The sequence below is a fragment of the Bidens hawaiensis genome, unplaced genomic scaffold (genome assembly GCF_021521415.1).
Source record: "Bidens hawaiensis isolate Kalapana, Puna unplaced genomic scaffold, B.hawaiensis_p1.1 tig00008283_1, whole genome shotgun sequence".
NCBI lineage: Eukaryota > Viridiplantae > Streptophyta > Magnoliopsida > Asterales > Asteraceae > Bidens > Bidens hawaiensis.
Window position 1 is genome coordinate 802,484 of NW_027491589.1, and position 16,153 is coordinate 818,636.

At 39.3% G+C, this 16,153-nt stretch overlaps 2 pseudogenes; both read right to left on the reverse strand.

The window, feature by feature from the left end:
- Nucleotides 1-9,171: 9,171 nt before the first annotated feature.
- Nucleotides 9,172-10,561, reverse strand: LOC143637448 (mitogen-activated protein kinase kinase kinase 20-like; annotated as a pseudogene).
- Nucleotides 10,562-14,694: 4,133 nt separating this feature from the next.
- LOC143637419 (inositol polyphosphate multikinase beta pseudogene) lies at nt 14,695-15,940 on the reverse strand (annotated as a pseudogene).
- Between the last annotated feature and the right edge of the window lie 213 nt (nt 15,941-16,153).

Genomic DNA, 16,153 nt, shown 5'->3' on the forward strand with positions numbered 1-16,153 from the left:
AGTTGGAGTCTCCACCGGCCAAGGTGCATCAGAGGCACAGCCCCGGAAGTTCAGCACAGGCCGAGAGCCAACCATTACCCAGCACACCACCGAGAGTCTACAAACCCAGACTCCCATATACCGGGAGAGTCCGTAAGGACAGAGACGAGGAGCAGAACTCCAGATTTCTTAATCTTCTGAAGCAACTTCATCTTAATATTCCTTTCCTTGAGGCACTTACGCAAATGCCCAAATACGCAAAGTTTCTTAAGGATATTCTTTCGAACAAAGAGAAGTTAGCCGAAGTCTCTTCCATTCCCCTGAGTGTTGGTTGCTCTGCAGTCTTGCAGAGAAAGTTACCAGAACATATGTCATATCCTGGGAGTTTCACAATTCCCTGCATCTTGAGTGATAATACGGTCGTCCATGCGCTGGCAGATCTTAGTGCCAGTATTAATCTCATGCCGTATTCCGTGTATCGCAAGTTGGGTCTAGGCGAACCGAGGCCTACCCGTATGAGTATCCAGCTTGCTGATCGTTCTGTGAAATACCCCCGAGGGGTGGTTGAGAACATGCTTGTTCATGTCGACAAGTTCATCTTCCCGGTGGACTTTGTCATCCTGGACATGAACGATGACGATAGTGTCCCACTCATCTTGGGCCGACCATTCTTTGCCACTGCACAGGCATTGATCGATGTCTGCGAGGGTAAATTAATATTAAGAGTTGGGGATGAGAACGTCACCTTTGACGTTCGACAGTCACTGAAACACCCCAAGTCTGCTGATGACTCCTTATACTTCATTGATACCATCATGGAGCATGTCGGGGAGTTTCTCAGCGAAATTTGTGGAGGATCTGCCTCCGACACCCAGATTCTCGATAGGGAGATTCCGGAGATTGAAATGGTTGCCGTAACCAATCAGTCCTTAAATGACGAAACCAGTCGCATATCCCTGAATCTGGCGTGTCAGCTGAGATCGTACGAGACGATCCGATGGACCGACCTTCGGTCGAGAGTCCTCCTCTTTCCTTAGAGCTTAAGGATTTACCTTCCCATCTTGAGTATGCATTTTTAGATTAAGAGAGGAAGCTTCCGGTTATCATTGCATCTGCCTTGACCGAGGTCGAGAAGGAGAAGTTGTTGAGGGTGCTACGAGAACACAAGGAGGCTATTGCTTGGAAGATTATCGACATCAAGGGTATCAACCCATCGTTTTGCACTTATAAAATCCTTATGGAGGAAAATTTCAAAACTGTCGTCCAGCCGCAACGGCGGCTTAATCCGAAAATGCAAGAGGTCGTAAAGAAGGAGATCATTAAACTCCTTGATGCGGGGATCATTTTCCCCATTTTTGATAGTGCTTGGGTGAGTCCAGTTCAAGTGGTTCCTAAAAAGGGTGGCATGACTGTCGTCACCAACGAGAGGAACGAGCTTATTCCCACGAGGACTGTGAAGGGATGGCGAGTCTGCATCGACTATCGCTGATTGAATGATGCCACCAGGAAAGACCACTTTCCTCTCCCATTCATTGATCAGATGTTAGAGCGTTTAGCAGTTCAGCAGTACTACTTCTTCCTAGATGGTTTCTCCGGGTACTTCCAGGTTCCGGTAGCTCCCGACGATCAGGAGAAAACCACTTTCACCTGCCCTTACGGAACGTTTGCTTACAAACGTATGCCGTTCGGACTTTGTAACGCTCCGGCCACATTCCAGAGGTGTATGGTGGCCATTTTCCATGATATGATCGAGGACTTCATGGAGGTGTTCATGGACGATTTTTCCGTATTTGGGAGTTCCTTCGATCATTGTTTATCAAATCTCGAGAGGATGATGTCCCGCTGCGTTGACACAAACCTAGTCCTTAACTGGGAAAAATGTCATTTCATGGTTCGCGAGGGCATTGTTCTAGGTCATGGAATCTCAAGTGCGGGGATAGAGGTTGACCGGGCAAAGGTCGAGACCATTTCTAATCTTCCCCCGCCTATTTCTGTGAGATCAATTCGTAGCTTTCTAGGTCATGCCGGGTTCTACCGCCGGTTCATCAAAGATTTTTCTAAAATCGCGAGACCCATGACCAAACTTTTGGAGAAGGATGCTCCATTTGTTTTTCCTGAGCAGTGTATCGAGGCGTTTGATCTTCTAAAAGACAAACTCGTTAACGCCCCAATCATGGTTGCTCCCGACTGGTCGTTACCATTCGAGTTGATGTGTGACGCGAGCGACTTTGCAGTCGGAGCGGTTCTTGGACAACGAAAGGATAAACATTTCCATCTGATCTACTATGCGAGCCAGACCTTAAATGGCGCACAGGAAAGCTATACCACCACCGAAAAAGAGCTTTTAGCTGTGGTGTTCGCTTTCGACAAATTTAGGTCCTATCTAGTTTTGTCCAAAACGATTGTTTATACGGATCACGCCGCTGTTAGATATCTTTTCAGCAAGCAGGATGCTAAGCCTCGTCTTATCCGATGGATCCTGTTGCTTCAAGAGTTTGATATAGAGATCCGTGATAAAAAGGGGGCCGAGAATGTGGTGGCTGATCATCTTTCATGTCTAGAGGGAGTTGATTTAGGAGATTCGGGAGTTAGGATCGACGATCGTTTTCCGACGGAGAGTCTGATGTTTGTTACTGCACAAGAGGAAGGTTTTCCATGGTTTGCTGATTTCACGAACTATCTTGCTGACGGATACCTCCCAAAGATGCCTTACCAGGAAAAGAAGAAATTCTTTGCTGACATCAAATTTTACCTTTGGGACGATCCATATCTTTTCCGCACTGGTGCTGATCAGCTTATTAGAAGATGTGTAGATGTCAAGGAAGGATGGCAAATTTTGAGCCATTGTCATGTGGGACCGACTGGAGGTCACCACGGTGTGAGTTCTACGGCAATGAAAGTCTTTGCAACTGGTTTTTACTGGCCGTCTATCTTTAAGGATGCTCATCTGTTCGTTAAGAGTTGTGATCGTTGCCAGCGTGTAAGTAATTTCTTCGCGAAACGAAATGCCCCAGAATGCCATTCAAGTTTGTGAAGTTTTTGATATTTGGGGTATTGATTTCATGGGACCGTTTCCATCTTCGCGTGGAAACAAATATATACTCGTGGCCGTCGATTACGTGTCTAATTGGGTTGAGGCCAAAGATCTACCCACCAATGATGCCCGAGTGGTAGTCCGTTTTCTAAAAAGTCTATTTGCTCGTTTTGGATTCCCGAAAGCCTTGATCAGTGATCGAGGTACTCACTTTTGCAACTCGCAGATGGATAAGGCGTTGAAGCGTTATGGGGTCACCCATCGGCTTGCGACCGCCGACCACCCACAGACTAGCGGGCAAGTAGAAGTGAGTAATCGGGGAATCAAACGTATTCTCGAGAAAACGGTTGGTTCAAATCGTCGGGATTGGTCCGAAAAGTTAGATGACGCTCTGTGGGCCTTCCGTACAGCCTACAAGACTCCGACTGGTTCCACACCATTTCGGATGATTTATGGGAAGGCCTGTCATCTTCCTGTTGAATTGGAACACCGCGCTTCATGGGCCCTTCAAAGGGTTAATCTTGATTTACCCGCCGAAGAGGGTAATTGTTTCCATCAATTACACGAATTAAAGGAGCTCCGGGATCACGCATATGCACAATCATTTCGGTATAAGGAGCATACGAAGGAACTGCATGACAGGAAATTGAAGGGTAATAAGCAGTTCAAGTGTGGGGATAAGGTTTTACTGTATGACTCACGGCTGAGGTTATTCCCGGGAAAGTTGAAATCCCGATGGTTGAGACCGTTCACGGTTACTGAGGTTTTCCCGTATAGCACGATTGAGGTACAAGATCGAAGCAGGAAGTTTAAGGTGAACGGCCATAGATTGAAGCACTACATAGGAGAGCCGATAACTGATCATACAGTCGAGGTGTTCTACCTTGACTCATTCACCGAGAAATAGGCGTGATGGATGCATCACTCGGGAGACAGCCCGAGTTGTAGAGTTTGTATTATGATTCTCTTTATCTGTTTTTATTTGTTTTATTTTTATTTATATTTATAAAAACATAAAAATACAAAAAAATATATATATTTAATAAAAATCAAAAAAAAATTAAAAAATTCAAAAACACAAAAATATGTTTATTTCTTATGTTTTTGTTTTCTGTTTCGTACGCCGCTACATGCGAGCGAGTTTGAGTTTTTACAGGTATTATTATGCGCATGGTAGCTCTGATGGCGTTTTGGAACTGGTTCACCAGAGGTTGCGGCCGCAAATAAAATGCTATACGGTCGTTCGTTCGAGTCATACACAGCTGATGAAGAATCTGCATCTAAACCAGGGGAGTAACCCGTTCTCTATTTTAATTTCTGTTCTTTCAAGTTTTAATTTTATGCTTTACGTTTTATTTTTATTTTATTTCTTTTCCTTGTTCTCATCGAGGACGATTTCGTTCTAAGCGTGGGGATGGGAATTTATTTTACTTAGTTGTAGAAAAAAAAATTTAAAAATAAAAAGTTTTCACTTGTTTTTCGTTTTCGTACTTTGATTAAAAAAAACAAAAAAATGTCCCTTGTTTTTAGTTTCTTTTGCATTAAAGTGGGAGATGATGATATTTATCGGAAATCGGTTTTTCAAACTACTAATAATATTAGATAAATAAAAGAAAACGCACTTAACTTGGGATGCGTCGGTAGGCTCAGCCTTGAAAATGAAAGGGCAAATTTGATAAAACGGTTAAACGGAAATCTTTTGTGGGTAAAGCGTTTTATCCGTGGAAAATAAGCAATGAAAGGTCGGACCATACTCAAGCCTCAAATTTTGGTATGAAAAAAAAGTGCTAGTATCATGAGTTTTAAAAAATTTGAATACATTATCATATGATGCTTGGGTAGGTTTAACGTTAGAGTATGCCGTGTAGCCTGTGATATAATCTTAAGCTGCTAGTTTAGTGTTTTACACCTCATTGGCGTATGGTTTTATAACCTTAAATCCTGTATTGATGGGATGCCTCGGGTCCGGAGACCATGGGTCTGTATGCAATCTATTTATCTGGGTATTCACAATTCCTAAGTGGGGTTGTGGATATTTAAAATAAAGCCAAAGAGCAAACCCTTATAAGTCTATAAACATGATCACAAAAAAAAGTACAGAAGTACAAATACACTACAGACTTGATCATCCACGCTGTTAGCCATGTGGGGTCCCCTTGCTCGCGTCTCATTACCATTAAGAAACGGACCACAAGGGACACGCTACATGTAAGCCCTACAGATGAAATTTTGCATACTCACATATGGTGAAGGATTTGGGGTATTGCTTGATAACGGGGGTATGTCATGTTGTGGGGAACACTAGCTATTAATTAATTGAACCTTAATCGTATCTAATGGCTGCTTGGTAGACTTTGATGCTTAAGCTTAGGTGGATAAACAATACCCTTGATCGTCTTAACTATTCATAAATATTGAGCAACAAAGTTTTAAATCTGCTAACTTTGAGGTTTAAGTTAAGTTGGGGTGGTCTGGTCCGGTAAAAGCTGAAAATAAGTGGGTCTTAATTGTGTAAACCACTAAGTAATATTATTGTCGGATCTTATTTGTCCCAGTAAATATTAAGGCATGGGTTTAGGTGGACAAAAATATCGATGATCGCGGTTTTTGCGTTTTTCTGAGCTTTAAAATCTAACCTATATGTTTGATTTGACTATGATTTTCCGATTTTGATCCAACTGCAGTCAAATCTTTTTCAGGGACGAAAAAGTCTTAAGTGTGGGGATGTTTGATGTGTAGTAAAACACACTTACTTTCCTTATGATTTTATCATGGTTTTTATGCTTAATTGTTTATTTTATGAAAATATTAGGGGTTAAGTGCAATAATTTACAAAGTTTAAATGTTAATTGTAGATTTATGAAAGATGGTGAAAAAAGAGTTAAGTTGGAAGACTTTAGGGGCCTTTTTGGTCAAGTTTCAAAGCTACAACTCAAGGCCCGACCCAAGCCCACAAGTTAGAAGCCTTGCATGATATTATATTAAGTTAATTAACTTAATTCTCAGCCATTATCCAGCCAAAATCCCGAAAATCAAAAAAACCCTAACCTATTCAATAGTTCCGATCGGAACAGCAGCAAAAGAAGAAGAAAAAAAAAGAAGATTTGGCGGCTGTGGTTGCTGTGACAGCTGGAGAAGAAGAAGAACATCAAGGAGACTCTTGTGCAGCTGCTAGGCATCAAATACATCCATAAACTCAGCCATATAACCCTAAGTAATCATCTTTAAACTTTGTTTTTGTTCAAGAACCCTAACTAGTTGAATTGATCTTTTTCTTTGGATTGTTTTGCAAGTAATTGATTGTTTGACTTTGATTTAGTTATTCTTGGATCTTAAATGAGTTTGATTATGTTTATGTTGATGTTTATGATGTTTTACTTGAATGTTAATGGCTGTCCAAAATTAACGAGTAGCTAATCTTGTTTGTTCTACCTAGGTTTGATGAGTATTGTTAGGTTTTGACTAGTAATATGGATTGTTAATGATCATGGCTTAAATTGTTAATGTAAAGTTTGATTTAACAATAAATTAGATTGTGTTTAGTGGCTGTGTTTTGTTTGATTATACCTAATAACCTCGTGCTTTAATTAATTGAATCGGTTTTGATTAGTTGTTGCATGTTTAAGGCTCTTTACTTTGTGTTTAAGGTTTGTTTGCGGGGTGTACAACCGTAGGGATAAGTGGGTAAATTAATTAGATAAAATCAGTTGTGAAACACCTTCTTAGAGACCGAGAGGTGATAAGAAGTAAACTCGTCTCATTACTTTTACTTGTTAGAATTAAGATCGCGCGAGAGCGGGTTTTGTTCTTGTCGGGTTTGGGTGTTTGAGCGATTAGTTGGTCTAGTTTAAGTTAAGTTGAATTGTTCCTCTATCCTTGGTTGCGTAGTATTCGTTTCCATTAGGCTAGTGTGTCGGTGAGACCGAGAGGTGAGTCGGCATTAGAACACGTTAATAATTTGTTTTCCCGGTTTATTCTTAAAATCAACTAAAATAAGTTAGAGTTTGTTAGTGAGACCGAGAGGTGATCTGATCTTCTTGAGCGAACCTTAGTTGTGTCATCCTTTAGAACCGGTGTCGTGAGAGTTTTCAATCCATTGTCTTGTCATCTCCTTCAATATGATTCTTACCTAGGTAGACGTTTTTATCACTGCAGTCAAAGTTTTCGAAGTTTTGTCAAAAGTTTTCATTTAGTTAAGTTAAGTAGTTAAATAAAATCTAAAAAAGAAATCAATTAAATATTTTGGTGAGTCTTGGTTAGAGTTTAGTGATTATAAACGTTTTCACGTGTCTTCGAGTTCGATATCCGGACTTTCCTCATCTGTGCTATACGCGACCGGTACACTTGCCGTTTATGTGAACTAGGATAGATTGTTTGCTTTTTAAAGCTTCGTTGCGACTTGTGTTTTATTTATATATATATATATTTTTTCGCACATCAGGCCCACTAGGATAGCCTGGAGATTGAGATTGGTTATTGGGCCACTGATTTTGTGGGGGTGGATTGCCAGCCCAATGTGAATGTTGACCAGCCCATTGTGAATGTGGACCTGGATACATGGAGGAATTTTGGCCGGTCCAATTTCCTTGATTTCCGAATCCCGAGCTATTTCCTCCATTAAATCCGCGACCACACCCACGACCCCTGCCCCTGCCACGGCAGCCGTAAGATTGACCTCGGCCTCGAGCAAAATAATCACCATTGCGTGATTGTTGATAGTTGTCCCCGGATCGATTCTGAGATTGGTTATGAGCAATCAAGGCAGCAGCACGAGAATTTTTTTTATCTTGAAAGATGTTGGCTAAGGTTATCCATGCTTTTGCTGCAGTAGTGTCTGGTGCCAAAATCGTGTGGAGAAGATCGCCGGATATGGTCCCGTATATCCATTGTAGGACGATTGCATCAATACGGGGCCAGAGTTTTAATTCTGCTTCCTTTTCTTTTCCTGTGGCAGAAGAGGAGGAAGATGATTCTGGTGGGATTATATGTTCAAGAACTTCGAATGCCTTGCAGTCTATCTTGAATAATTCGGACCATGACGTGTATTGGCTACTTTCCATCTCAAGTTTGAGTGGAATAAAATTGTGAATGTTAGTTTGGATGTAATTTCTCCATATCGATGTTAACTGGTTTAGAAATAATGAAGAGAGGATTTGGCAGATGGGAGTAGAGTAGAAAGTTGCGCGTTAGGGTTTACGATAGAGAATTGGAGAACTGGTAATTCAGAGAATTATGCGCTCTTATACCATATTGGAATGGCTCAAATCGTTGTTCTCACTCATTAACAAATCAATATATATAGTTATATATGAAGCCCAATTGTATTGGGATTGGGATACATTAATACAAGATATGTATAATATAAGATATGCACAAACTCTTTAAATATATTCTAATATATATCTCTAGATATATATATGCCGTCCATTAATAATAATCAGTAACCACATGAACCTTCAAGATGTTTTTGAGGACATCTTGTGGTTTTCCAAATAATCGCGATATGGCATTATTAGGAACTGCGAAAACTGTAATTTTTTTAAGTGAATTGATCTCTGAGGCGAGATTGGTTTGGGTAAGATATTGATTAAATGTGCTAAAAGAGGGGTATTGGTTTAGCATATAGGTGATGTTAAAGGCATTTGAGTGGTGAATGAAGAACAAATTAGTGTATAGCAATAGATAAACCTTGAAATGTATCATGATAGAGGAGTTTGTGGTTAATAATAAAAATAGATATATATTACATATATGACAGATTAGTGAAGTAAAAGATTAGGACAGTTTCAAGATAAGAAACAGGAGATTTTGTGGCATTTATGGAGGAAATTTGTTTGTAGTCATCAACCATACAAAGTAACATAACAGTTAATATTTATGTCAATATTGTCATGTGTAATACTGCATGATTAGATTTGTCATAAAATTACTTCTAGATTCAACAATCAAAGAGGCATTAACTTGACTAATATCCAGTTGATTACACGTAAACTTTACAAGAATGAATGATCATAAACACAACGACAAAATCATGAAAGTGTTTTTCAATTTCAAAACCAATATTGCTAAAGAAACTGTGTGTCGTATGTACCATGATACAACCTAAGAAAACTTACAGATCCTAACTTTGAATCCTACTATCAATGTTGCTACAATCTCTAGGAAATGGTAACTAATCTTACTGGAACGGGAAAGCTCTGCACTTCATGTAATCTAGCCTTCATATCTTCATTTGTAGTAACATGCGCATCTTCTTCATAACTTGAATATTCATCCGCGCACGTAGACTGCAACCACAGCTCATCAGCATCTTCTTCATCATCATTGAAAGATAACAATGACGACGTTATGCTGTTTATGTCAAAAGCCACACGTGATTTTCCAACTTCGTTGGTACGACCGTCGTTATCATTGCACAACCCTTTTAAGAATGGATGATTCAACAACATATTAGCGGTTAATCTGCACATAACCTTTTTGCACAAACAATGTTTCAAGAAGCTCTTCCCTTCTGCGGATATGCTGCTAGAAACAGATAACAAGTCAACTTCGTCACCAATACGAGCTAACATCTCATCAGTACTCAAATCTCGATTCGAAAACCAAAGTGGTTTTCCAGTCAACATCTCAAACACGATACACCCGAACGCCTAAATATCAGCAGGTTGTTCTTGCATACCATTAATCAAAGCTTCCGGTGATAAATACATAGGGGTGCCCCAACCATAACTGTTTTTCTTGGCCCGTTTCGTCCTCTTCGCCAATCCAAAATCCCCAATTTTGGAAATAAAACCACCGGTTTTTCCCGCTACAAGCAATACATTTTCTGGTTTCAAATCACAATGAACAAACCCTCGCTTGTGAACGTGACTCAATCCACGAAGAATCGACCTAGCATGTCGCCGCACATCCAACTCCGGTAATCCCACACCATTCGAGTTCTTGATGAGATCAGCAAGGGTTCCACCAGAGCCATACTCCAATAACAAGTTGTACATCATCTGGCCTTGATCTCCGATCGTAACCTCTTCACCGAAACACCTGATGACATTCAAACAACCGCGAATGTTATCCAGAACCTCTTTCTCCTTCTGAATCGAACCCGAAGAAGAGACATCTGCAGATTTCACAGCCATAATTGGGGGATACAAGCTGTATCTCGACTTGACATTGGCAACGAAAACACGGCCGAAACTGCCTTTACCGATCATTGCACCTCTGAACCAAGAAACGCCATCGCCATACATCTTCTTCCAATCTTCTTGCTTACTTCTCTTACCTTCGTGAACATGTTCTTCACCAAACAACCTTCGTTTCATCGTCTTGGGTTCCATGGAATGATGTGTGAATGTAAAACTTAGGGTTTTGGCTTCAAATTAAGGAAATATGATGTAGTGTTGTGCAATGGTTGTGTGTTATGTATGTTTATATACGAATGGGTAACGGTTAATGTTTGTTATGAAACTTGGCTGTCACGTCTCCTCCTAATATGAATATTTATGAAAAATGTTTATAAGAAAATGATTTTAAAAGTTAAAAGTTGTTCAAAAAGATTTTGAAAGTTAAAAGTCGTTCACAAAGATTTTGAAAGTTAAAAGAAAAACGAAAATATCGGAAATATTCAAATATATCAAGATAATATTTCAATTTGGTAAGTTGCGTGTTATAAGATCACATAGTAAAGAAAACAAATATTTCAATTTAGTGTAAATCTATCATGGTTCTCTTAATGACCAAGTTAAGCCCCTTATTTTCGTCCATAGCTGGGAGTTAAGCAAAGATGATTTGTTAGAAGGGAATTTAAAGGGGTGCATATATAGAACCGACTCGAACTAGAAACCAACAGCTTGTCTTTGCTTTTCTGAAAAAGTTGAAATAACGGTTTTGGTTCGGTTTTGTGTTTTGTGAAGAACCTAAAAAATGAACAGAACCAAAAATACCGTAGAAACCGAGAAAAATTGTAACGGCCGAACCAAACCTAACCATTAAAACCGAACCAAATATTGTTTTATTTTTATCTTTTTCTATTTTGTTAACCAGGATATTTGTTTTATTTTAATTTTGACGTTAATCAATTATGTTTTGTCAATTTTGAGTGTTTTAAATATTCTTTATTAAATTTATAACATTTTAATTCAATAAACTGAGTCATTTTTCTTTTTGCCCAAAACTTTTCTAGTCTAATTAGCAAAACCGAAAAAACCACATCCAAAACCATATCAAACCCGAATCAAAAAACAATAACCGAAAAAACGAAACCGAAAGGTTTTGAAAAAACAAAATACCGAATATTTGATTTTCGGTTTGGTTTTAGCCCATATCACACCATGCACATCCATAGAAGGATTATTATTCTCAAATGGTCAAATTATTATAGTACATAATATGTAAAACTTGGAGCAACATCAACTTGAAGGACCCGAATGGTTAATACGAAAAGTATAAGGGTGGTACGGAAGATCTCAAGGGGCGGTTTGGTGGAGATCCAAAGTTTAGGGACCAAGTTGAATAACTTGGTGTCATAGTTATATTTTATTTATTATTAAATAAATTAGAAGTCTAGTATGATTATGTTTCCTAGTTTTAGTATGATAGAATTGTGGGTGCTATATAAACCCATCATTAGTTTTCTTTTGTTGAGAGTAGAGAAGAGTAGAGAGAGTAGAAAAGTATTTTGTTCTTGTTTTCTATTAATGAAAAGAGTCGCATAAACGTTTTATGCAATATCGTGGTTGGTGTTCTTGATTCACTTGTCTAAGGTTTAACAAGTGGTATCAAAGCCTAACGATCCAGGCTCGTGCTTTCGATCGACGACAAGTCTTGATTGCGGTAGTGGTTCCAATCAAAGACATAAGAGGTTAGAAAATCGATCAAAGAAAAAGGAGAGTGTTAGACGAAGAAAAGAAGAGAAGATTTGGTTGTGCTTTGTTTCTTGCGTGGCAAATAATAAAGAGGCCAAGAAAAGTTATTTGTTTTTGAGCTATACTCAAAAGGTGAAGTAGTTAGTCGGTGAGAAATAATATTGCTGCTCAATATATAATATATTGATTTATTTTGTGTTCACCCATATGATCACCACAAAGTCCAAACCACAATTTTATTTATAATTGTGCTGTTGAGATTTACATCACCGCGGCCCCCACACAAATTGTTTGTGTTTTTGTCCTGCATGAATTAACCTATACACCAAAATTCAATATCCACGTTTTGATTTGTGAGATATTATAGCACTATTTCTGTCAGCACCGTTTGATCAGCAGTGTTTCTGGGGATAGTTATTTTCGCAAAGAAGCGTTGTTCATAACTTAAAAGAAACCGATCACAGTTGTAGCAAAGGAATCGATTGCAGCAAGAATTATATCAACAAATCCGAAACGATGGCAGAATTCCAGGTCGTAGGAGGAATCAAGAAACTGAATCAAAGCAACTACAAACAATGGTCAACATGCATTAAATCGTATCTTCAAGGTCAAGATCTTTGGCAGGTAACGAACGGGTTCGAGACGAGACAACCTGCAAACGATATTAACGGTGGTATCGGGAAGTGGCAGGTGAAAGCGGGCCGAGCGATGTTTATCATCAAGATGACGGTGGATGATGATGTTCTTGATCACATTCAAGATCTCGAATACCCAAAGCAAGCGTGGGATACGCTAGAGACCTTATTCACGAAGAAGAACGATGCTCGATTGCAACTAGTCGAAGGTGAGTTGATGACGATTATTCAAGGTGATCTTCCTATTTCACAATATTTTCGTAAAGTGAAGAATTTGTGTCGCGAGATTGGAGAACTCGATCCACAGTCTCGGGTTAGCGATGCTCGTATGAAGCGGATACTCATCCACGGTTTAAGGCCGGAGTATCGTAGCTTTGTTACCACTATTCAAGGGTGGGCGACCCAACCGAGTATAACCGAGTTCGAGAATATTCTTGCCGGACAAGAAGCTTTAGCAAAACAGTTAGCCGGTGTGTCGATTAAAACCGAGAGCAAAGCCTTGTATGTCGGAAGGAAGGAGAAGCATCGGTTTACTAAAAATCATAACCGTTACAGCGAGAAAGGTAAGAGTAAATATCGGGAGAACGAGAAACGTGACCGACCCAAGAAGAGAGAATGGAACCGGAAGGGTCGGGTTGAAAACTGTGAAGAAGATTCATCGGATGAAGAGAACGGAGACAAGGAATCAAGGTACCAACCAAAACAGTTTCCTTTTAGGTGCCATAAGTGTGGACAAAAAGGGCATATGGCAAGGTACTGTCGAGAGCCTAGGGAGGAAGGTAATGTAGCTGTGGTTAAAGAAGAAGAACCGTGGGATGTGGAGGCTAATATGGCCGAGGTTCAAGGAAAATACACAGTTGATACCGAATTCAAACCGAATCTGGTAGATGAATGGTTTGAAGAAGGCTCCTGTTGGTGGACAAGTCCGAAGGAAGTGCCAGAGTCGAATCAGTTAAAGGTAACCTTGGAATCATCTATTGTTATGTTGAATTTAGATGATGAGGAAATTATGGTTGAAGAAGAAAATACGGTTGATCAAGATGTAACCGTAACCGTGACGGTAACCGAACAAGACGAGAGAGAAACCGTGTTTGAAGAAGTGCACGAGGAGGTAGCTCCGTCTCATGTTACGGGTGGTCATGGTGGAATAGATAATGTTGAAGATCAACAAACCAACAAAGTTGACGTTGGAGTTTGCGTGAGGTTCATGCAAAGTTCGGGTGATCCGAATGAACGAACAAATGAAGAAGTTAAGTTCGAGAGGGAGCATGCATCAAGTGAGGATGGAAGAATTGATTTGAGTACCATGATAGTTGGTCATGAAGTTGAGAAAGCAAAAGTTGTTTCCCATCTGGAATCGGGTGATGCAGTTTTAAACAGTGATAATATCGAAACTAGCTAATTTGTAACCGGGAAAAAGAATCCTAAAGGTAGAGTGAAAACGTCGAATCCAAGAATCAAGCTCAAGGACGTGCGAGTGTTACAAGGTGTGAAGGACCTTGGAAGAACAATGGAATTTGGTATTGAGAGGGAGTGTAAAACTTGGAGCAACACCAACTTGAAGGAGTGTAAAACTTGGAATTTGGTATTGAGAGAGAGTAGAAAAGTATTTTGTTCTTGTTTTATATTAATGAAAAGAGTCGCATAAACGTTTTATGCAATATCGTGTTTGGTGTTCTTGATTCACTTGTCTAAGGTTTAACATAATATATGTCTACTGAATGCACATGTATATAAGTATGTTAACTGTTAAGAAAAGATAGTTTTTAAAAGGTGACTCTGAGAGTATGTACATGTTGGACAATGTTCTTCATAATGTTTTCTTAATAGACATATTTTGTCACATATTAACACGCTGCAATGAGCGTACGTTGTTAAACATTTTTATGTCAACTTCTGGCCACTGGGTGGGGATGGTGACCGAAGGCGACAACAGTGATGGTGACTTAATTTTTTCAAGTGAAATGAATGTGTAAATAAACGGTTTTACACCCCCACCGCCATACGGGGGTGTCAATACTGTCTAATCTAATTTCGTCCGAGGGTTTAAATTTTTTATACTTATTTAACACTGAGGAGTTTCTTATTTATTTATTTTTTGGTTATCATCTAAAACAAAAATGCACCCAACTAAAGATTTAAATCATCCAATTTCTTCAAAAAGATAGTTGAATTATACGTTTATGACCTTTTATCTCTTTTTATTTGATTCGTTTGAGATAGACACAACCCAAAAGACTCATTCATAAGTAAATAAGTTGTATGTAATAAAATGTGAAAATATGATCTGGTTATTAACAAAAACAGGTTACACGTAAACGAATGTCTTCCTTAACTGATCAAAGGGTGTACCCGGTGCACTAGTCTCTCGCGTTTGCACAGAGCCAAGGAGGGGCTAGATCGCTTCAAGATATGATGCACGTAAAGGCAATAAAATTGCAAGTAAAGAATCTTATGCGTCAGAAAACAACGACTCACTAAAAGAAAACAATTCCAAATTAAATAACTTGTCTTAATAAATTATTATAAAACACAAACAGTAACAAAAGATATCAAAGTTCAACCTGACCATTTGTATCAATCTGATTTTTATTTGTCTCTGCAAGTAAATCAGAAATAAACTTTATCAAGGAACATAGCCCACCCAAGAAGTTATGATCAATCACACCATTACCATCTGTAACGTGTGCAAAATCAATTACTTTGACTACCGCATTTGACCCGCTGTCAAACATGAACAGCAAAGAACAAGCATGAAAGTGGTAGATTGTTTGATCTTCAATCCATGTCTTCAGTTCCAACAACTGAGCCAAGATCCCATCAGGCCCACCATAAACAGAAGACGCTAAAGAACAGTCTGGGCCTGAGCTCGGGCCCGTTTCTGTAGACGGGTTAGAAGAAACAAAATTCCTAAGAAGTAGTCTAACATCATCTGGGCCGGTCGTACGTACATAATCTCTATCGGGCTTATAAAACCCTGATTCCTCGTTAATATAAACTTGCAGCCCGGATATTCTAAACCCGAGTTGAGTACTCATGCTTTCCTGGTCTTTTTTAAAGCACTTTGCAATGTATGCATTGGAAGCTTCTGGGGCCCACGTTCTGGACCCGATTTTGATGTCCATTACACACGGGTTTACTCGGGCTGTTGTAAGATCTTGCAAGATGATATGTGGGTGGTCTGACCTGGTTGATCCTTTCATGATTTTGGTGCCATAATATACGGGGAAGAATTTTCGTATATGTTCGGGAATATTAGTGTTGGAAGAAAATGATTCATAAAAGGCGACTTCTTCAGACCCGCGCTTATCTCCTTGAAGAGGTTTGTAAAACCGGCCCGAATCATCAACGAGTGGACCGAGCTTCCCAATCCCGGCTTCGTGTCCAGCAACCTGATGATCTGGAGTCTTAAGCATGTCTGTTATCACAAGAATAGAATAGAAATTAAAATGTTGTTGAATGTTAAATTGCAGTTGATATTGAAATAGATTGCAAGCTTGAAACCACTTAAAATACATATTATCACAATTTTATATGAGCACATAGAAAGAAGGCATGCACTATACAAACACCAGGTCCCATCTATCCGACTCGTATAGATGACAAAGTGTGTCACGAAAGGTAGACCAATAAAATATACAACT